Below are 22,530 nucleotides of genomic sequence, written 5' to 3' on the forward strand. Positions count from 1 at the left end.
TCGGGTCTAGAGATCATCAGTTCATCAAGTACCTACTTGTACCCACTGGGGTATACCACTCAAGAACTCCATGTACCAGAGTTCCTAGGGGCGATCTGGAGGAGGGGCTAGCGGTGTGCGGTCCATTGCGATGGTTTCTACAAATTGGCTCCCCTGAGCTTTGAGCTGACGAGCTCCTGGACGACGCACCTGCGTGCCGGTTCGGGCATCGAGGCCTTTGACGGTTGCTTGGCGGCCTCCTCTTCCACCCCTACCTATTTTCTCTACTGATGAGGGAAGTTATCCCGAAACCCGAGCCATGTCTCGGGCGATATCCAAAAACCTGGGACATGTATTGGGTCTAGAGATCATCAGTTCAACAAGTACCTACTTGCACCCACTGGGGTATACCACTCAAGAACTCCATGTACCAGAGTCCCTAGGGGCGTTCCGGAGGAGGGGCTAGCGTTGTGCGCTCCATTGCGATGGTTTCTATAAATTGGCTCCCCTGAGCTTTGAGCTGACGAGCTCCTGGACGACGCACGTGTGTGCCGGTTCGGGCATCAAGGCCTTTGACGGTTGCTTGGCGGCCTTCTCTTCCACCCCTAACTATTTTCTCTACTGATGAGGGAAGTTATTCCGAAACCCGAGCCATGTCTCGGGCGATATCCAAAAACCCGGGACATGTATCGGGTCTAGAGATCATCAGTTCAACAAGTACCTACTTGCACCCACTGGGGTATACCACTCAAGAACTCCATGTACCAGAGTCCCTAGGGGCGATGCGGAGGAGGGGCTAGCGGTGTGCGGTCCATTGCGATGGTTTCTACAAATTGTCTCCCCTGAGCTTTGAGCTGGCGAGCTCCTGGACGACGCACCTGCGTGCCGGTTTGGGCATCGAGGCCTTTGACGGTTGCTTGGTGGCCTCCTCTTCCACCCCTACCTATTTTCTCTACTGATGAGGGAAGTTATCCCGAAACCCGAGCCATGTCTCGGGAGATATCCAAAAACCTGGGACATGTATCGGGTCTAGAGATCATCAGTTCAACAAGTACCTACTTGCACCCACTGGGGTATACCACTCAAGAACTCCATGTACCAGAGTCCCTAGGGGCGTTCCGGAGGAGGGGCTAGCGTTGTGCGCTCCATTGCGATGGTTTCTATAAATTGGCTCCCCTGAGCTTTGAGCTGACGAGCTCCTGAACTACGCACCTGTGTGCCGGTTCGGGCATCGAGGCCTTTGACGGTTGCTTGGCGGCCTTCTCTTCCACCCCTAACTATTTTCTCTACTGATGAGGGAAGTTATCCCAAAACCCGGGCCATGTCTCGGGCGATATCCAAAAACCTGGGACATGTATCGGGTCTAGAGATCATCAGTTCAACAAGTACCTACTTGCACCCACTGGGGTATACCACTCAAGAACTCCATGTACCAGAGTCCTTAGGGGTGATCCGGAGGAGGAGCTAGCGGTGTGCGGTCCATTGCAACGGTTTCTACAAATTGGCTCCCCTGAGCTTTGAGCTGACGAGCTCCTAGACGACGCACCTGCGTGCCGGTTCGGGCATCGAGGCCTTTGACGGTTGCTTGGCGGCCTTCTCTTCCACCCCTATCTATTTTCTCTTCTGAAGAGGGAAGTTATCCCGAAACCCGAGCCGAGGGGCGTTCCGGAGGAGGGGCTAGCGGTGTGCGGTCCATTGCGATAGTATCTCTCTTACGACTGACTTCATAAATGGTCTTCTAATTAGTGTTTTCAGAGCCTGTTTTAATAAAGAGACTATGCTGCTATTCCCAATATTAATTAAGAGTGAAGTTTTCACATGATTCCTAAAAACAACGCTTTTCCCCATCAGGCCTACTAATATTTCCTACCTTACCGCTGCCCGTAAATTCTTTTCAGCGCTGTTCATTAAGGCATTATCCCATCTCAAACATGCAGCATTTGCGAACACATATGTCGAGAGGAGTCCAAATTCAAGCCTAATCGTCCCTATAGGTGCTGCTTTATTCAAATTATAGATCTGGTGCCAGATATGTCCCTCAACCTTATCAAAACAAACCCACTGCTTTTCATCCACTAGTTCACATCACATGTCCGTACTTTATTCAATAGGCCCTGATTACCCCCTATAAAAACCTGAGTCCAAGTTGAGGAGTGCAATGCTATAATCAGTCTCAGCAAATTATTGGAGATCCCCATTGCATCCAGTTTCTTCCACAGCGTCACCCGGTCAAGTCAGTTGAAAGCCGTGGAGAAATCTAAAAAGGCAGAATACAGGGCCATTCCTTTGCCCATTGGATATTTTTCAATCAAGGTTTGCAAGGTATCTAAAATGCTGCTATGCTTGCGAAACCCTGTCTGCTCTGTCGGAACAAGATGATTCCGGACTCCCACTCTTGAAGGTGGAGAAGGATAGTTTTAGCGAACAATTTTCCGAATGCATCTAATAGTACGATTTGCCTACAACTGGCGTGGGACATCCTAGGGCCCTTTTTAAATAATGGAACCACAATACTTCCTGTCCAAGAATACGGAATAATCCCATATGTTTAGCAATACGAAAAAAACGGGCAAAGGAATTTAGCTCATGCAGAGTTATCATGTTTAATTATAGCTATTGGAATATCATCAGGGCCCATTGCACCTGAGTACCTTGTACCTTTAATAAAGCTCACTATTTCTTTACAAGAAGGGGAACCATAGTCCTTCCCTACATGGATCTCCTTAGTTGCCTCATACTTGGACCAGGCGTTTGCCTTAACTCTACTGCCACAATATTTGGCTATTTGGGCCCAGTATTTGCGCAAATCACCCGACAGAGCGACCTCTCTTAGTTTGATCCAGTTGAAATCCTCCACCTTTCTACGTACTGATGCCTTAGTTCTCTTTCTTATCTGCTTTAGTCTACCAATTTCCCTTTGCCTAATCAGAGAGGATTGTTTAAATTGTTCCCTTACTAGGGATTTTATCTCCTGATTTAACTTGTTTACCACCTCGAACTAACCTTTGGCTTGATTTGTCTTGCCACAGGATCTAAATAAGATAAGATTTTTTTCATACCACAAGATGGGATTTTTCTTGTATTAGACCACAGCTCACCTTTTCAACCAACTTCCCTAGGCATATAATGCTAAAGGTACGCCCATTCGTTTCATTATACGTGATACTATCATCTGTAGAATTCCAGGGCTCTAAAGACCTGAGCTTTAAAATAACTTCAACGGATAAAATACTATGGTCACTCAAGTTTGTCCCCCGTACCTTAAATTGGGAGCAGGCATCAAAAAACGGGTAAGATAATACCATGTAGTCAATAAGTGACTGCCCCCAAGAGGCGTGAAAAGTAAGGGAGGCTGGGGAATACTCTGGGAATCTCCCATTTAAAAAAACAAAATCAGTAATTCTCAAGCAGTGCAAAAAATGCAGTCCTCCCTTATCTGACCTAAAGTTATCCCGCAACATTAGGTCAGGGATAATCCATACATCCTCCAGTTGTTGGTTACGATAGACTAAGGAGGAACAGTTGGAGATTTTTGAATTCAAATCTCCCACCATCAATATCATTGTGCATTCTTCTGAGATACTGATTTTATGGATAAAAGAAAAATGGGTTCAACTAGAGAATCAGACACCTTCCCTGGCGGAATATATACATTTAACAGTAATAGGGACTGGTACTGACTAAGCCTCCCATAACCCAGATTAGGTTTAAAGGCCATCAAAAGTTAGATGGATGGGAGAAGACCAGGGGGTTCCAATTTATCCTGCAACTAAGTAAAATAGCTAAACCACCACTTGCATGATCCTTTACTGAGTGTTTTGCTGCACAGCAGAAAATGAAAAAGTTCACAAATTTTAAAATCTGCGCAACACCATGTTTCCTGTGGACAGATTTTCATTGGATCATGTTGCATAAGGGCATCTAGCTTAGATCTGGGATTTCCTAGCTCAGCCACGTTCCAGGACAAAACCTTTTTTGGCTGGCTACCTCCACAACATAGGAATTGTTTTCCCTTCTTTGGAAGCATTCAGTGAGACAGCAGCCCAACTCCACTGATCCACCTCCTCCCCTCCACTATGGTCCATGATTTTGTTAGCCTCTGGTCCTACCATGGTAATCACTCTTTTCCAACCGAGATTTTGATATATTTCAGATTTACAGCCCCCTTAGTGTTGGGTAACGCTCCACCAATGTCCTGGAGATCTTCCCAATGGGGCACACATGGGACAATAACTGGCTGCTTAAATGGAAAAACATCAATCCCATTTTTTCTAAAAAGATCTACATTAGCCAGTAATAACATTGCAATTATTCCAGAGCTAAAAGTTATTCTGGCAAGTGGGAGATCACTTCTTGGTTCTAAAAATCCCTCCTCACTATCTTTGCTTTTTACCAATCTCAGAACTTCAATTTCACATAATAGCTGCAGAAAAAAATTCTATTAAAAGGTCTCAGTTCTCTGTCAAATAGTGACACAAAGACCAGGGTGTTTACTACTTGCCCTGGCCCTGGCCTTTGTACTACATGTACCCTATCACTCAGCCTTGATTCAGACACTGGTTCTGGCATTTGTACTATAGGGGAAGAAAAGATTGATCCTCCCACACACATCCTCCCAGGGTTTGGATCTAACCGCACAGGGATAGTATCTCCACTAGTGGGGTTGGAGTGGAAGCTATTCCCTACCTGCCCTACCTCTGACAAAGCATCGTATGTATACTACAGTGTTCTGAGAGTCTGGGTTTATCTTTACTTTATGAGGCACGAAATCCTGATTTGTCAATATTTTGTGGTTCTCCCATTTAGAGCACAACTACCGCCCCAGTTATGTCCCCTTGCCCCCAATCCCTTGCTCTCGTCTTCTGGTCCTAAATCCCTCTCTAGCGGTCATCTGTCAGAATAACGCTTGAAGGAAGGGGATTTGCCTCTGGGTACTAAGGATTCCGACCAGTCGGGAACCCGACAGGCTTAAACTCACTACCTTTCTGCAGCAAGGAGGTACCAACAAGCTTGTCGAATAGAGTATGAAATCATACTCAAAGTTGGCCGTATAGATATTGGTGTATACTGGTGCTCCAGCGAAGCCCATAGATGTGATGCTCAATTGAGGGAAATAGCTGTTTTGTCATTCGAAATCTAATATCTATATGGTCATGTTTGAGAATGATTTCCTACTCACCGACACACAATGGACAGATAACTTACTTCTGTTTTGCCGATACATAGATGATATATTTCTAGTATGGAAAAATAGCGAATCTAGTCTGATCAACAGCATAGATGTATTGAACACCATGAACCCCAGGATTCAGTTCACCCACAATATTAGCAAAACCTGTGTGTCATTTTTGGACGTACAGTTTGAACTTCAGGAAACTAGTTTACAAACAAGTGTATATCACAAATCCACAGACAGAAAAACGCCTTCTTATTTCAATGCTTTCATCCACCCAGTTTAATCAAGAATGTACCTTACTCTCAATTCTTGAGAATAAAGCGCATCTCATCTGACTCGGCAACCTGCTTAACGGCATTGAATACTGAAAAAGAAAATTATCGTGAGAGAGGCTATCCTCCTAAACTGCTGGAGGAACATGAGCACCGGGTACTCTCCATGGATCGTAAGAAACTATTGAAATAGAAAACGACTGCCAAATCAAGTGAGATTTAAAAAATGATTCACAGACGATAGGCACTGCTACAACAGGAGCCAGTCTTTCATGCCTTTGTTCAACAAAAACCACTGGTTGCAAATACCCGATTAGGAAACATTACAGACCTTTTATCCGCTAAGAAGCCATTGAAAGAACTTTGGAATATGATTACTAAGAAATGCTCAAACTGTACTCACTGTAACAATGTGATAACTGGTATTACTCTGATTCATCCTAGAACATGTGAAAAACTTCCCTTACATCATTCAGCATATTGTAATACCAGTAATGTAATACATGATATTACATTACTGGTATTACAGTAATCTCAGACAACTCATCACCACACCCACCCACACCGCCGGCCACACGCTGGACCCCGTCCTCTCCACAAGCACCCACGTCGCATTAGACCACACCACTGAACTCCACTGGACCGACCACCACTGCATCCATTTCACCTTCAAGAAACCAAACACGCACCACCACACCCAAAAGCTCACCGAAGACCAGCTGATCACCACCCTCGCCCAGAACCCACCCACCGACCCAACCAACCCAGACACCGCAGTCCGCAACCTCAGACAGTAAATCGACGACTGCGCCAACACCCTCGCCCGCTCAAGAAACCCTCCAACAGCCACGCCAGCAAGAGAGCCACCTGGTTCACCGACAAACTCTAGACCTCCAAACGCGCATGCCAGAAAATATGGCTCCACGAACGCACACCGGACAACCACGCAGCCCACAAGGACGCCACCCGCAGACATCACCACCTCATCAGACTCGCCAAGAGATCCTCCTTCAAAGACTGCCTGGACAGCAAAGAGCTCTTCAGCATCGTAAAAGAACTCTCCAAACCCAGCGCCAACCCCAACGACATCCCGCCCTCGCAATAACTGTGCGACTCACTAGCCATCTTCTTCCATCGCAAGATCGCTGACATCCACGACAGCTTCAACACCACGACCGCCCCGACTACGCCAGACTCCACCTCCCCTGTGAACACCACCAGTGCCATCCACCAGACATCCTGGTCCAACATCAACGACGACGAGACACACAAGGTCATGAACTCCATCCACTCAGGGTCTCCGTCAGACCCGTGCCCACACCACGTATTCAACAAAGCAGATGCAGCCATCGCACCCCAACTACGGAAGGTCATCAACATCTCCTTCGAAACAGCAACATTCCCGGAAAGCTAAAAGCACGCCAAAATCAAAGCCCTCCTAAAGAAGCCCAAGGCGGACATCACGGACCTCAAGAACTTCCGGCCCATCTGCCTGCTCCCGTTCCCGGCAAAGGTCATCGAAAAAATCATCAACAAGCAACTGGCCTGCCACCTGGAAGACAACAACATCCTGGACATATCCCAATCCGGATTCAGATGAAACCACAGCACCAAGACAGCCCTCATTGCCGCCACAGACGACATCAGGCGCCAACTAGACAATGGCAAAACATCAGCCCTTATCCGCCTGGACCTGTCGGCCGCCTTCGACACGGTCTGCTATCGCACTCTAAAGACACGCCTCCTAGAAGCCGGAATCCAAGAGTAGGCCCTTGACTGGAGCACGTCCTTCCTCTCCGGCAGAACCCAGAGCGTCCGCCTCCCACCCTTCCAATTCGAAGCCACCGACATCATCTGCGGCGTCCCCCAGGGCTCATCCCTCAGCCCGACTCTGTTCAACATCTACATGGCCCCTCTTGCACAACTGGCCCGCCATCACAACCTCAACATAATCTCCTACGCCGACGACACCCAGCTCATCCTCTCCCTCACCAAGGACCCACACACTGCCAAAACCAACCTTCACGAGGGAATGAAGGCCTTCACCGACTGGATGAGGAGCAGCCGTCTGAAGCTGAACTCGGACAAGACGGAGGTCCTCATCCTCTGATCCACCCCTTCTTCCTGGGATGACTCCTGGTGGCCGACCACACTGGGAACAGTACCAACACCCACCGACCATGCAGTCATCCTCGACTCCTCCCTCTCCATGTTTAAGCAGGTCAACGCCGTCTCCTCCTCCTGCTACAACACCCTCCGCATGCTCCGCAGGATCTACAAGTGGATCCCAACCAAAAGTAGAAAAACGCTTACACAGGCCCTCGTCAGCAGCAGACTGGACTACGGCAACGCACTGTACGCAGGAATCCCAGCCAAACACCTACGACGACTACAACGCATCCAAAAGGCCCCCGCCCGACTGATCGTCAATGTCTCCCGCTGCAGCCATATCACCCCCCACCTGAGAGACCTACACTGGCTCCCTGTCGACAAGAAGATCACCTTCAAGCTCCTCAGCTACGCACACAAAGCACTCCACAATGCTGGACCAGGCTACCTGAACAGCAAACTCAGCTTCTATACCCCCACCTGCCACCCCCGCTCCGCCAGCCTCGCACTCGCCGCTGTCCCCCGCATCCAACGAACGACCTCCGGCGGTAGATCCTTCTCCTACCTCGCCGCCAAGACCTGGAACCCCCTCCCTACCCACATACGACAGACCCAAGACCTACTCGCCTTCAGAAGACTCCTCAAGACCTGGCTCTTCGAGCAGTAGCAGCACCCCCCCTCCCCTCAGCGCCTTGGGACCCTCACGGGTAAGTAGCGTGCTCTACAAGTACTCTAATTGATTGATTGATGATATAACATGCCCATGTGGTATGCTATACGTGGGGAAGACAGAAAGGAAAATAAATACTCAACTTACAGAGCATAAAAGCAGAATCCGTACTCATAATGTAAATGTACACTTGCCGGTACAATGGGTTGAACACAACATTCCATCGCCCAACTAAGGTTCCAGGTTATAAAGGTCTTGACTAACCATCCTGGTAGGGATAATTCTAAAATATTATCTCAAAGGGAGATCTACTGGATTAGCAGGTAAACACAATGAATCCCCAGAGTATGAATGACAAATTAGACATGGGGTGTTTTCTTTAGCACTACTCAGTGCAATGTTTTGATTGATGCCATTGGATGATTGTATCCAACTCGATTGTCATCTGATCTGTACATTCTAATATCTATATGGACAGTGGTTGCATATTATAATTGATTTTGCATGATTTAGGTTTCAGAATTTGCACTTGCTAATCATACAATCATAGTGGACACAACAATGTGTTTGATCAAAAACCGTTTGCTGCATAACATCATGACTGTTTCTACAAAGCTGGTGTACTTATATCGCATACTATCCACTGACTTTTGAGATTAAGTGATCATCCTCATTCAGTCATTCTGTTTAACAAAAATGACCAAGCACAGTGCATTATGCGCGTACCGGTGTGTTGTATTACAAATTTCTTTTACACGGTATTATGACTGCTTTTATAGAGTTGTTGTGCCCTTCATTGAACTGCATATAGTAATATGTTTGTACTATCTTAAAAAACAAAATATGGACAGTGTGGGAGTGTTCACATTTATTCCAGTTAAATTGACCAAGTGTAATCGCTGCACAATATTACTGTTGTGGTTTTTTACTGATAAAGTTTTGGTTTGTTAACCTGACTATACAACACATTTGCAGAACCACCGGGGTTATCCGAACACAACTAACTTTCTTGTCACTTGTTCGGTGACTTCGCGTGATTTACCCTTAGGGTTAATTTTCGTGATTATAGGCGCCGTCACTTATGAAATAGCACGGTCTTTAGTGTGTTGTCCAAACTGAGTCTTTTCCAATATGGCGCCCAGTGTTTCCTACATGCACTATTGTTCTTGGGATTAACATAAGTCTGTCGTCGTAGCATTGCTTTCATGAATTTACTTGCAGTCAGTTTTAGCGTTCACATTTCACGCAACTATAGTATCAGCCACCGTACGCTGACTCACACTAGCACGGGATTAAGTAAGTGATATTGACGTATTAGTAATTTATTGTCCCAATCACTGTGACTGTTGCACAGATGAATATATGTCTTTACCACGAATACAAATACTCCACATGGCATTACCACGCGAATTTTACTTCGCAAGTGGCTTTACCACGCAGCTTTTTAGTACGCAGGTTCTAACATCGCATTTAAAAAACGTTACGTTCAGCAGCTCTTACTTCCATCCACCATGGAAATATGCGTGAAAACACGTCTACCAAAACTAAAAAAGGACTACAATTTTGACGTACACTACCACGTTTATAATGCGGCTCTTTTCTTTTACTTTTTAATGACACTGTAGTGCGTTTTTTTAATGTAGGTAGCCTGCTCGTTTTTTGTTTTTTTTTAATGGGGGGGGAGACCCCCCAACCCCCCCAACGTCACGCAGAACTTACAAGCAGGACGACCAAAAGGAATACCACTTGCGTGGTAAAGACGGTCGTGGAAGGCACCCGCGTTGAAGAGACGTTTGCGGGGTAAGTGGATCGTTGATAACCTCATGCGTGGAAAAGACTTCGTTGTAAATGATGTTTCCCGCACAGATTGGTAATCTCTGCTTGTTATTTTTTAGCAGTTTAAAAAAACCTGAGCTTTGACTCACATCGATTTTCGTAATGAGTCCAGTATCCAATGGGATTCATCCCTCTTTGAATACCCCACGCACTTCGAGGTAGGGTCCATTAAGTTTTTTTTACATAGATTGGCTAATAAGCGGCTTATGGTCCTGGTCATCTTTGTGAATTTAATGTTGTCTTATGCACTTGCTACAGTGGCCAGATCATCATCGTAAATGGAACTGCTTCGGCATAGATTGACTACCTCATAAGTTTACACTGGATGGAATTGATCCGTTGTTTTTTAACATTTCCTTCCTGACACAATAAACTACGCACTAAATTGAATGTTACTGAGCCTAGCACTAGTTGAATTAGCTTTGGCACCCTCCGGGGCATTACTTTCCTATACCATTTAAAATCACCTGATTTTGGTTGCATGCTTCATGATCAATTGGGATACAGTGTTATTGGTGTTGTGAATATGGATAATAGTGTACTGAGATTACAGTCTCTACCTTAAATTAATATTACTATAAAACGTGGTCTCCATCCTGTTCATATCCATGTGTTTTTCTGCATTGGGTTCACTCTATTTCTTTTATATATTACACGGATATCAAGTACTGATTAATCATGAATTTGTGTGTACTCATTCACGTCTGTATATTGAAGCGTGTTTATTTTTTGCGTTTTTTCCAGAGGTCTCTGGCGAAGCAACAAGGCGTCACAAAATTCATTGGGCATATGTTATTTGCATTGGATTGATCATTGTTTTGCAATTTAATTTTGAATTCATCGTTAAGGTGTCTAAATATCTTATTGACTAATGACATTAGCAAACAAGAAATGTTGACTTATTAAGTGACTGTAGTAAATACATTCTGGTGTAATGAAGTGTCCAATTCACAGAGATTAACAGCTGATAATGTAACAAAATATTTCATACTAGCAGCCCGTCCCGACGTTGTCCGGGCCGGCCAGTGGTATACTGTTTTGTAGGATTTCGTTTTGATAGCATTTCTTATCTGTGACAGGCCTGTGAAACGCTCCGATTCACAGTGCACTGCTGATGCACTTAAGAGTGCACGTTCAGTAGTGTGTGAACTCGAGTTTCCCTACTTTATTTTTCCTTGCAATATTATATAGCGCGAACTCGACAACATGGCATGAGCACAATTTACATTACAGAAGAACACATGCATTTGTGGTAGGCACGGGGAGACAAAGCGATTTGCTTGGAATCACAGGATGTTGAGCTGTTGCCGAGATTCGAACGTAGCTCCCCAGCTCTAAAGTTCGCAATTCTAGAACTTGTGGCGGGAGGTGTGTCTAAAAGTGTATGTTGATGCTGGCCATCAATGAGAGAGACCTGTGCATTTTTCAAATGGATGGTGAGAAAATATGAGTATGTTGCTGGAGATGTGGGCCGCCGTAACACCAATGTACTTACCGGGGAGGGTAAACACCCATTATTCCGCAACTTTCTTTCCGCATACCATCACTCCGCATACTTTCATTACAAAAGTACCATGACTCCGCAATGCCATTATAACGCATGGCATTACATTTTATATGCTTTTACCATGCATACATTTACAACAACATTCGTTGTAAATGCATGAATGGTAAAAGCATTTTTTTTTAATGTTTGGATAAGGTAAGTATGGGTATAGGGGTATATGTTTTGGGGTACTGAGGTATATGTTTTGGGCTGTTTGGGTATTTTAAAGGTTCCGATATAGTTTTGGGTTATGGGGTACAGGGGTACTTTTAGGGTTTAGGGATAGGTATGGGTTTTGGGTACAGGGGTATTTTTAGGTTTCAGGGCTAGGTTTGGGTTTTGGGGTATAGGGGTATTTTTAGGGTTCAGGGGTAGGTTTGGGTTTTGGGGTACAGGGTTATTTTTAGGGTTTAGGGCTAGGTTTGGGTTTTGGGGTACAGGGGTATTGGGGTATTTTAGGGTTCAGGGGTAGGTTTGGGTTTTGGGGTACAGTGGTATTTTTAGGGTTGAGGGCTAGGTTTGGCATTTGGGGTACAGGTGTATTTTTAGGGTTCAGGGGTAGGTTTGGGTTTTGAGGTACAGGGGTATTTATAGGGTTCAGGGCTAGGTTTGGGTTTTGGGGTACAGGGGTATTTTTAGGGTTTAGGGATAGTTTTGCGTTTTGGGGTACAGCGTATATTTATAGGGTTAAGATGGGTTAGTGTTTAAGGGTGTTGGGGTATTTTAAGGAGTAAGGGTGGGTTATGATTATGGGGTGCAGGGGTATTCTAAGGGAGCAGGGTGGACACCCGGAGCTGGAATGTACATAACCTGGGAAGAAAAAACAATGAAATATTGGGCACAACGCTCGCTTTTTTTTCCCGCAATCCCGCACCCCGCACACGCCCACACCCCCAGCACACACCCACAGTACACGATATGAGACATGGCATGAAGGGCGGAACATACCACACGCCCCCAGCGTTTGTCACGCCCCCAGCACATCCCCACAGCACAACGCAGACATGCCCACAAGGGACTACTTTTCTGGCACGGTTCTTTTACCTTTTAAATGTATATGGTGGGTGTCTGCATAGCCTATGTCCTTCTGCTGCAACTGCCCTTTCCAACGCTGTATTGGGTGTTTTGATTGGTGCTGTGGTTCCTGAGATTACCCGCCTCAAAGGTTTGGGCTCTCTCTTTATTATATTAGTATGGATAGATACAATTGATTTCACAAGCACAGCGCAAGCGTTATGCAGGAATAAACTAAAAAGTGCAGACAATCAGGGGCGGCTGGTGACATTTGAAAGTGGTGCGGCGTAAACTAATTTGCATATTGCACCGCAGAGAGCGAGCGCAGCGAGTGAGCCCGAACCACCTTGCATCCATCCATACATCATTCATGCATCCACACATCCATCCACCCACCCACCCATCCTGCATCCATACATCATTCATTCATGCATCCACCCATCCATCCATCATGCATCCACCCATCATGCATGCATCCATGCATCCATCCATACATCATTCATGCATCCACCCATCCATCCACCCACCCATCCTGCATCCATACATCATTCATTCATGCATCCACCCACCCATCCTGCATCCATACATCATTCATTGATGCATCGATCCATCATGCATCCACCCATCATGCATGCATCCATGCATCCATCCATACATCATTCATGCATCCACCCATCCTGCATCCATCCATCATTCATTCATGCATCCATCCATACATCATTCATGCATCCACCCATCCATCCTGCATCCATCCATCATTCATTCATGCATCCACCCCTCCATCCATCCACCCACCCACCTATCCTGCATCCATACATCATTCATTCATGCATCCACCCATCCATCATGCATCCACCCATCATGCATGCATCCATCCATACATCATTCATGCATCCACCCATCCATCCACCCACCCATCCTGCATCCATACATCATTCATTCATGCATCCACCCATCCATCCATCCACCCACCCATCCATCCTGCATCCATCAGTCATGCATCCATCCACCCATCATGCATGCATCCATCCATGCACCCATCCACCCAACAATCATTAATGCACCCACCCTGCATCCATCATTCATGTATTTTTATGACCATATAACTTGCACACAGCTTAGCGCCACAGTCTCATAAACTTGGGCTTCTGGTCGCAGTGGTGTCTGCATCCTTTGCCAGGGGGTGTGTAAAAATGCCTGTTGCAATCTCACTGTAATGCTGACAAACCTTAACATGTGCAGACAATTTATAATGCCACAATTCCCGTAAACTGGGGCCTCTCTGGTCGCAGTGATGCTGGTGTCTTCACGCACTGATTAAACGCCTGATTGATCACTGTAAAGCAGCACTTTGGCAGAGACCTGACAAAACCTCAGCACCCAAATTGTTTACGATGTAGGATTCCACTTTTTTATAAATGTGATTTAATAACAGGAGAGACATTTACTGTGCGTGGTGTTAAAGTGGAAACAGAAACAAATATAAAATGACTTCACCCGATGAATATCACAAACCACTGATTCTCTCTCCCTCCCACCCTCCCTCCCCCGCCTGCCGCGTCCATGATCCGTTATCAGGTGTTTTTTATCAACTATCTCTGCCTCTTGTGAGTCTCAGTAGCTCCGGGGGGAGGAGGGTTAATCCGGTCCTCAGTCCCTGTTTTGCTGCACACTTTTACCGATTCCGAGTAAACACAGGCCTGTTTTATTTATTTTTCTGAGTTGTCGAGGGGGCCTTCTTTTTCCCTATTTATTCATTTATTTGTAGCCCGTCCTGACGTTGTCCGGGAGCAAAAGGCTGCTTCTGGGCCCCCGGCCGCCCCGACGTTAAGGCTGCTTCAGGGCCCCCTGCAATACTGACACCCGTCACAAATTGTCTGCTCCTTTCCGCGCTCCAGGAAGTCCCTTCACTCGCGTCCCCACTGTCGCCGCCGCTCTCTTCCGTGCTCCTCCCGCCGAACGCCGCATTAGTTTTCCTCCCCATGGCTGTACTCCTCGCGCTGCTGATGATGTCAGCACGTTCGTGCGCACGGCCGGCGCTACTTCCAAGGGACTATTTTTTTTGTAAGGTATATTTTTTAAAGAACTTATATTTTTGGGGGTTATATAGCCTATGTCACTCTGCAGACCCTGCCAATTCCAATGATGTATTGGGTGTTTGGATTGGCGCTGTGGTTCCCGAGTTTACCCGCCTCAAAGGTTCCCAGTTCTTACTTTATAATAGTAGTATAGATAGAGTGATGCACACCCAGTCCAAGTCATTTTTTAGGACTTGGCCTTCTTCCACTTTTAGAAAGTTGGCATTTTCCTGTCTCTGCCATTAAGTGCCTGCAGCCTGTCTCTGGGTCACATGATGGGGTGAAACTGACAGTTGGGCTTTGTGTATTCCTTTTAGTCAGCCACACACAATAGAGACCGTAGGTGTGTCTGGATGGACATCAGAATGGGATGGCGGAGTTGGACACAGCCCTACTTACACTGGAATAGGAGATAGCCTGCCTACTCAGAAAGGGCTGCATACCCCTTGTAGTCAGTATGGAGCCAGGACAGGGAAGGCAGTTGGCCTGTGGACTTCAAAGGGAGACTTCTAGAAGCTTCTCCCACTTCAAAGGAAGACCCAGGTATAAATATTGGATCCCAAACACCAACTCTTCAATGCACTTCTCGACCTGTGGATACTCTGCTAGGAAGAAGGACTGTTGTGCTTCTGAAAGGACTGCCACTCTGCTGGACTGTTGCTCTGAAGGACTGCTGCCCTGCCATGCAGATCTCCTGCCCTCTTGTCTAGGTGAGAAGGACTGGATCTGCATCTGTTTAATCCAGAATACCAGAATTTCTTCTCAACTCTAAGGAGTAGGGGTTAAGGGAGGAACTTTGACTAAAAGATGAGCCATCGTTGTATGACGTATTAATGACATCTAAAAGATTGGACCACTTCATATGTTGGAAATAAAGAAGGATTTACGTGAGAAAACACAGGCACAAGTTAGTGCTTTGAAGGGTGTGAAGGGAAAGGAAAGTCGAGTGAGTTTTGGGAGGATTAAGGGAACATTTTATAGGTATGTCCAGCAAGGGCATATGGCCAGTTTCAGAGATTGCCCAGCCCAAAAGAGTAGTTTTTCACAAATGATGAAAAAAGGCAATTTTATAAAGTGTTGCAGGTCGTTCAGACAGATCACAAAAACATATGAATAAATGAAAGTTGTGATGGAGCGAGGTGGAGAAACAAAATTTTGTATACCCCTCATAAAGTAATTTTCTCATAACTATAACCTTAACTAATTGTGTGGTTTTTTAAATTAATCAACGTAGAATAAGGTGCACACACGAATACACGTGGGAAACTAATTTGCTTATCAACTAACTGAATGATGTTGTGATGTTTACAACTAATGCAGCTTTGTAAATTAACCAAAAGCGGCATGCAATTGCTTTTTGTCTGTCTATTTGTGGCATAGAGGTGAAGATTGGTGAGTATATCACGCATGAGTGTTGTTTATTTGCTAGGTAACTACTAACAGGGAAACCTTAGTATGGGGGAGGTAAACAGAAGGGCTATAATTCAATAATTAACGTTTATTTTGTGTTTGTTTCTATGATAGTTCCCGTTCTGGCCTGTGAGGCCTAATTAAATATGGACTTTTAAATAAACTCTGAGAGAAAGATGTACCGCGCATGTGCAACCAAAGCCAAGCGTGAATACGAGCTGCCTGTGCCTGAACAGCGTGGGTCAAGGACAGCATGAACTGAAAAACCTAGTTGACTGCCAACAAATATGGACATCAGTATTGTGAATCGTGGGAACTGTACTGGATAATTCCAGATTGAGAACGTGACAGAAACGGACATTCTAAAAACAAAGGACCATTTAATTTCAGCTGACGTTGCGGAAGCCAAATAATAAGATGATGAGGTGATGCACATCCATCATTGGACAGACCAATCAGAGATGCTATATATGAATGATAGTTACTTTTTAGATAGACTAAGTTAGTGAAAAATTGTATAAAAGAATTATGTTTGACTTCAGAAAAAACTCTCTTTTCGATTTCTTCCTGAGATGCTGTTGAAATGCTGAATTTCCTGAGACATAAGAAAACTTTGATTAAATACTTTCTTGAATGAGAGCGGAGACTTTAGGTGAGGTTGATAGTTAGATAGTTAGAATAGGGAAATGGACTGTGGGAACTATTCTGACTGTTGCTAATATCTGTATCCTATAATAATGTTTATTCCTGAAATTTGAATTAAATGAATATAAATGTTTGAGCTAAACTTTCCTTTTTCTTGAAGTCAAATTTTTGAATAAAATAAATAAATAAAGTGAATAAACGTCAGATATGCTAAAATCTACTTGAATAAAAATTAGATAAATGGATAATTAAGCTGGTCTTGTATTTAACTTAGCCTGAATTTTTTCTAGCAGATCCATCGACTAAACGATGGTGGTGTGTCTGATTAATTGTCTTGATTATAAAATCATGGTAAAACAATTTAAACTTCAGGTATAAATAGTATAAATATTTAGTTTTAATTTAGACACTCCGCAATGATCCAGCAGCTCTCCTGTGATTTTCACCAATCCATGGAATAGGATGAAATGTTTACGAGTGACTTGCAGTGTTATGGGCCCCACTGATGAGAATTGTGTGATTTAATATTTCAGGGAAAGGTGATGAGGTTTTTAGAAAATATTTCTGGAGTAGCGCTGCATCAGTTGCAGTGAAGTTATTTTACAATTGTGTCGCAACATATTTGACAACCTGTGTGAAGCCATAAGTGTTGATGGTGTGAAGGTGAGAAGGGTCTTCTCGTCATGTTCAAGATTGACAATATCTAAGAAAAACTACCACTGTTTGTATGGAGAACATAATAAGCTGGAAATATTAGATGTAAAACCAAGAGGTTATGGTGGATAGGAAATCCCTATGTGGGGTTACTTTTATGGTAAAGTAGAGTTTAGAGAAGGTTAGCTGTTACAAAAATGTATGTTTTGGAAAGGGTAATGATATATTTGGATGATCAAAGCAAAAGGAGGAATACCTTTGTCTAGGTTGGGAAACTTGAATAATGAGAATCAGCAATCAATCAATCAATCACTGCATTTCTAAAGCGCCCTACATACCCGTGCGGGTCTCGGGGGGGGGTGCTTCTGATCGAAGAGCAAGGTCTTGAGGAGTCTTCTAAAGGCCAGCAGGTCCTGGGTCTGTCGTAGGCTGGTAGGGAGAGAGTTCCAGGTCTTGGTGGCGAGGTAGGAGAAGGATCTGCCGGCGGCGGTGGTTTTCCGGATACGAGGAACTGAGGCGAAGGCGAGGCTGGCAGAGTGGAGGCAGCACGTGGGGGTGTTGTGGAAGCTGAGTCGGTCGTTGAGGTATGTAGGTCCGGTGTTGTGTAGCGCTTTGTGTGCGTGGATGAGGAGTTTGAAGGTGATCCTTTTGTTGACGGGGAGCCAGTGTAGTTCTCTCAGATGGGGTGTGACGTTGAGGATCAGTTGTGCCGAGGCGTTCTGGATTCGTTGTAGTCGTCTCAGGAGCTTGGTTGTTGTTCCTGAGTAGAGGGCGTTCCCGTAGTCGAGTCTGCTGGTGACGAAGGCGTGGGTGACGGTTTTTCTCGTGTCGGGGGGGATCCATTTGAAGATCCTGCGGAGCATTTGGAGGGTGTTGAAGCAGGACGCGGAGACGGCATTCACTTGCTTGGTCATGGAGAGGGCAGAGTCGAGGATGACCCCCAGGTTGCGTGTGTGGTCGGTGGGTTCCGAGGCAGTACCTAGCGATGTGGGCCACCAGGAGTCATCCCAGGCTGATGGGGTGGGTCCGAGAATGAGGACCTCCGTCTTGTCTGAGTTCAGCTTCAGTCTGCTGTCCTTCATCCAGTCGGCGACGGCCTTCATTCCTCTGTGGAGGTGTGGGGGTCTTCGGTGAGGGAGATGATCAGCTCGGTGTCGTCGGCGTAGGAGATGATGTTGAGGCTATGTTGTCGTGCGACGTGGGCGAGCAGTGCCATGTAGATATTGAACAGTGTCCGGCTGAGGGAGGATCCCTGACGGATGCTGCAGATGATCTCAGTGGTTTTTGAGTGGAAGGGTGGGAGGCGGATGCTCTGGGTTCTGCCAGAGAGGAAGGATGTGGTCCAGGCCAGGGCCTTCTCTTGGATTCGGGCGTCATGGAGGCGTGCTGCTAAGGTGCGGTGGCAGACCGTGTCGAAGGCTGCTGATAGGTCCAAGTGGATGATGGCGGCTGTTTCTCCCTTGTCCATCAGGATCCTGATGTCATCAGTGGCGGCGATGAGGGCGGTGTCGGTGCTATGGTTGCTGCGAAAACCGGATTGAGAAGGGTCCAGGATGTTGTTGTCCTCGAGGTAGCGGGTTAGCTGTTTGTTGAGAATCTTCTCTGTCACTTTTGCCGGGGACGGGAGCAGGGAGATGGGCCGGAAGTTCTTGAGTTCCTTGGGGTCCACCTTGGGTTTCTTCAGTAGGGCGTTGATCCCGGCGTGCTTCCAGCTTTCCGGAAAGGTTGCTGTCTCGAAGGAGATGTTGATTGCTTTCCGGAGGTGGGGTGCGATGGTTGTGCTGGCTTTGTTGAAAACGTGGTGAGGGCAAGGGTCCGATGGAGATCCGGAGTGGATGGAGTTCATGGTTTTGATGGTGTCTTCGTCGCTGACGGTGGGCCAGGAGATCAGGCGGCTGGTGCGGGTGGAGGTCGCGTGGGTGGTGGTCTCGGTGGTGGGTGCGGGGGTGTCGGAGTTGAAGCTGTCGTGGATGTCAGTGATCTTGCGGTAGAAGAAGGTGACCAGGGAGTCGCACAGGTCCTGTGATGGTGGAATGTCGTTAGTGTTGGAGCTGGGGTTGGAGAGTTCTTGCACAATGCTGAAGAGCTCTTTGGTGTTGTGTGCGTTGTTGTCTAGGCGGTTCTTGAAGGCGGTCCTCTTGGTGGTCCTGATGAGTTGGTGGTGTCTACGGGTGGTGTTCTTGTGGGCTGTGTGGCTGTCTGGTGTTTGGTCGTGGAGCCATTTCTTCTCCAGCTTCCGGCAGGTGCGCTTGGATGTCCAGAGGTCTTCGGTGAACTAGGCGGCTTTCTTGTTGGTGTGGTTAGTTGTGGAGATCTTGAGAGGGGCGAGGGCATTGGCGCAGTCATTGATCCACTGTTTGAGGTTTGTCGCGGCGGTGTCGGTGTCTTTGGGGTCAGCGGGTGGTCTCAGGGCAAGGGTGGTAGTCAGTTGGTCCTCGGTGACCTTGCCCCAGCAGCGGCCTGGCAACTGTTGGGCGCGGTGGTGTGTGGTGGGTTTCTTGAAGGTGAAGTGGACGCATCTGTGGTCGGTCCAGTGGGGTTCGGTGGTGTGGTTGAAGAAAACGTGGGGGCTTGCTGAGAAGATGGGGTCCAGCGTGTGTCCGGCGGCGTGGGTGGGGGTTGTCACGAGCTGTTTGAGTCCGGGGTTGGCGAGATTGTCGGTCAGGGCGGTGGAGTTGTCGTTGTTGCTGTTCTCGAGGTGGAAGTCAAGATCCCCGAGCAGGATGTAGCCCGTGGAGGCGAGGGTGTGGATGAGGTCGGCGATGGTGTTGTTGAACTGTGGTCGTGGTCCGGGTGGTCTGTAGATGAGTGTTCCTCTGAGGGTCATGTTGGGGTCGGTGTGGATCTGGAAGTGCATGTGTTTGGCAGTGGTGAGGGTGTCGTCGGTGTTGGTCGAGACTCTGAGGGTGTCTTTGTGGACGATGGCGATTCCCCCTCTAACTCCGTTGACGCGGTCTCTGCGGGCGATCTTGTAGCCTTGTGGGATGGCCATGGCGATGTCCGGCGCTGAGGTGGCATTCAGCCAGGTCTCCGTCAGGAAGGCGACGACGGGGGGGGTAGAATCTAGGAGGTCCCAAAGTTCGATGGGGTGCTTGCGAGCGGAGCAGGTGTTGAGGAGGATGCATCTGAGGTGGATGATGGTTTGGCAGGCTGGATGCTGGTGAAGCTGCAGTTCCGGGAGGTGAAGGGCCCTAATACGGGATGGCCTGGTAGCAGGGGTGGTCTCATCCGGTGTTGAGTGCGTGGAGGGAGCTTGAGTCATAGTGCAGTCTGGCGTCACGGCGGGCGCGGGGTCCAGGGGTTCTGGCGCTGGGTGCGGTCCAGGCGCGGGCGGGCGCAGATGGGCTTGCCTCTGGCGTGCCTCCAGGGCGCCAGCGGCGCAACCACCATTAAGAAGGGAGGAAGGAGGGAGGAGCAGCTGGGAGGCAGGAGGGAGTGGGGAATGGGGGCACGAGGGGGGCGGGGCCTCAGGGAGGCAGCGGCGGGGAAGCGGCTCAGAGAGAGCCGGCAAAGGGGAGCGCACAAGGGGCAACAGGCAGAAAACCGGAAAGGCACTTAGGAAGCGAATGAAGAATGGTACGATAAGTCAAGGCACAATAAAACAGTTACAAGAGGCACAATGCACAAAACAGTTACAAGAGGCACAATGCACGAGTCTAGCGACGCTTACCAGGAGCCCACTAGACACCAGGGATGAGGCGCAGGCGGATGCCTGCGGGTGGAGGAGGGCCTCGAGCACGCGAACAGCAGCGTGGACGGGGGTCAGGGCACGGGCACGGCTAGGTGGTGCTGCGGTCGCGGGGGAGCAAGCTCCTGACCAAAGGCAGGTCATAGGTCACTCACCCTTGACGCACAGCGACCGCCATTAAGAAGGGAGGAGGGAGGGATGAGCAACTGGGAGGCAGGAGGGAGCGGCGAATGGGGGTGCGAGGGGGGCAGGGCCGCAGGGAGGCAGCGGCAGGGAAGCGGCTCAGAGAGAGCCGGCAAAGGGGAGCGCACAAGGGGCAACAGGCAGAAAACCAGAAAGGCACAAAGGAAACGAATGAAGAATGGTACGATAAGTCAAGGCACAATAAAACAGTTACAAGAGGCACAATGCACAAAACAGTTACAAGAGGCACAATGCACGAGTCTAGCGACGCTTACCAGGAGCCCACTAGACACCAGAGATGAGGTGCAGGCGGATGCCTGCGGGTGGAGGAGGGCCTCGATCACGTGAACAGCAGCGTGGGCGGGGGTCAGGACACGGGCACAGCTAGGTGGTGCTGCGGTCGTAGGGGAGCGAGCTCCTGACCAAAGGCATTGCAAGAATGCAATGGAAGTGGCAGTAGTGGCAGAACAACTCAGAACCCAAACTATCTGAAAGAATATGTTTGAAAATATAAAAAAAGATAAAGGAGTTTGTGTTGCATATATCATATTGTTTTAGATATTTTAGTAGTCTAGTGTGCATCTCTGTTTTGATGGTTAAAAAAGGGGGAGGGGCGGAAGAATTGTAATCTCATGGAATGTTTATGTTCAAGAACGTAATGTATTGGAATGTGGTGGCAATTTTCTACAGGAAGTCAGTCGGTTGATGAGGAAAGCTGGTAGATGAGGTCTGTTTGGAACAGAGCTCTGACATATTCATCCATATGCTGTGTCATTTGAGCTTATTTCGCATTCTGCTTTCAGGTACAATGTTCCATGCACAATTTAATTCATTTACCTTACAAGATCCACGATCAACATTCCATGTTTGTGTCTAAATAATCATTTAAACTTAAAATGCATTTAACAAGGCAAATGGATACCCTTAAACAGTCGGGTCCTCCGGCACAGCCACCAAGCACTGGACCACCGCCCAGGTAGATTATTCTGTTGCCAGTTCATTTGCACGCCTTTTGGAGAGGTCACACGATAAAAGGATAGCGACAAACAGAACATGATCCACCATAGAGGTGATAACCCGGTGTGTTATGCAGAAGCCTAACTGGATAATATTCACATTATCTTATTAACATGTCTGTGGTTACATTTTCTTTAAAAAGACCCACAATAATTATTCCTGATTTGTACCTGAGGGGTCAATTTAAATGTAATTGGCCCATTAAAATATACGAGTCATCAGGACCTGTGGCACAGATTCCAAGCACTGGACA

Source organism: Lissotriton helveticus, chromosome 11 (genome assembly GCF_964261635.1).
Source record: "Lissotriton helveticus chromosome 11, aLisHel1.1, whole genome shotgun sequence".
NCBI lineage: Eukaryota > Metazoa > Chordata > Amphibia > Caudata > Salamandridae > Lissotriton > Lissotriton helveticus.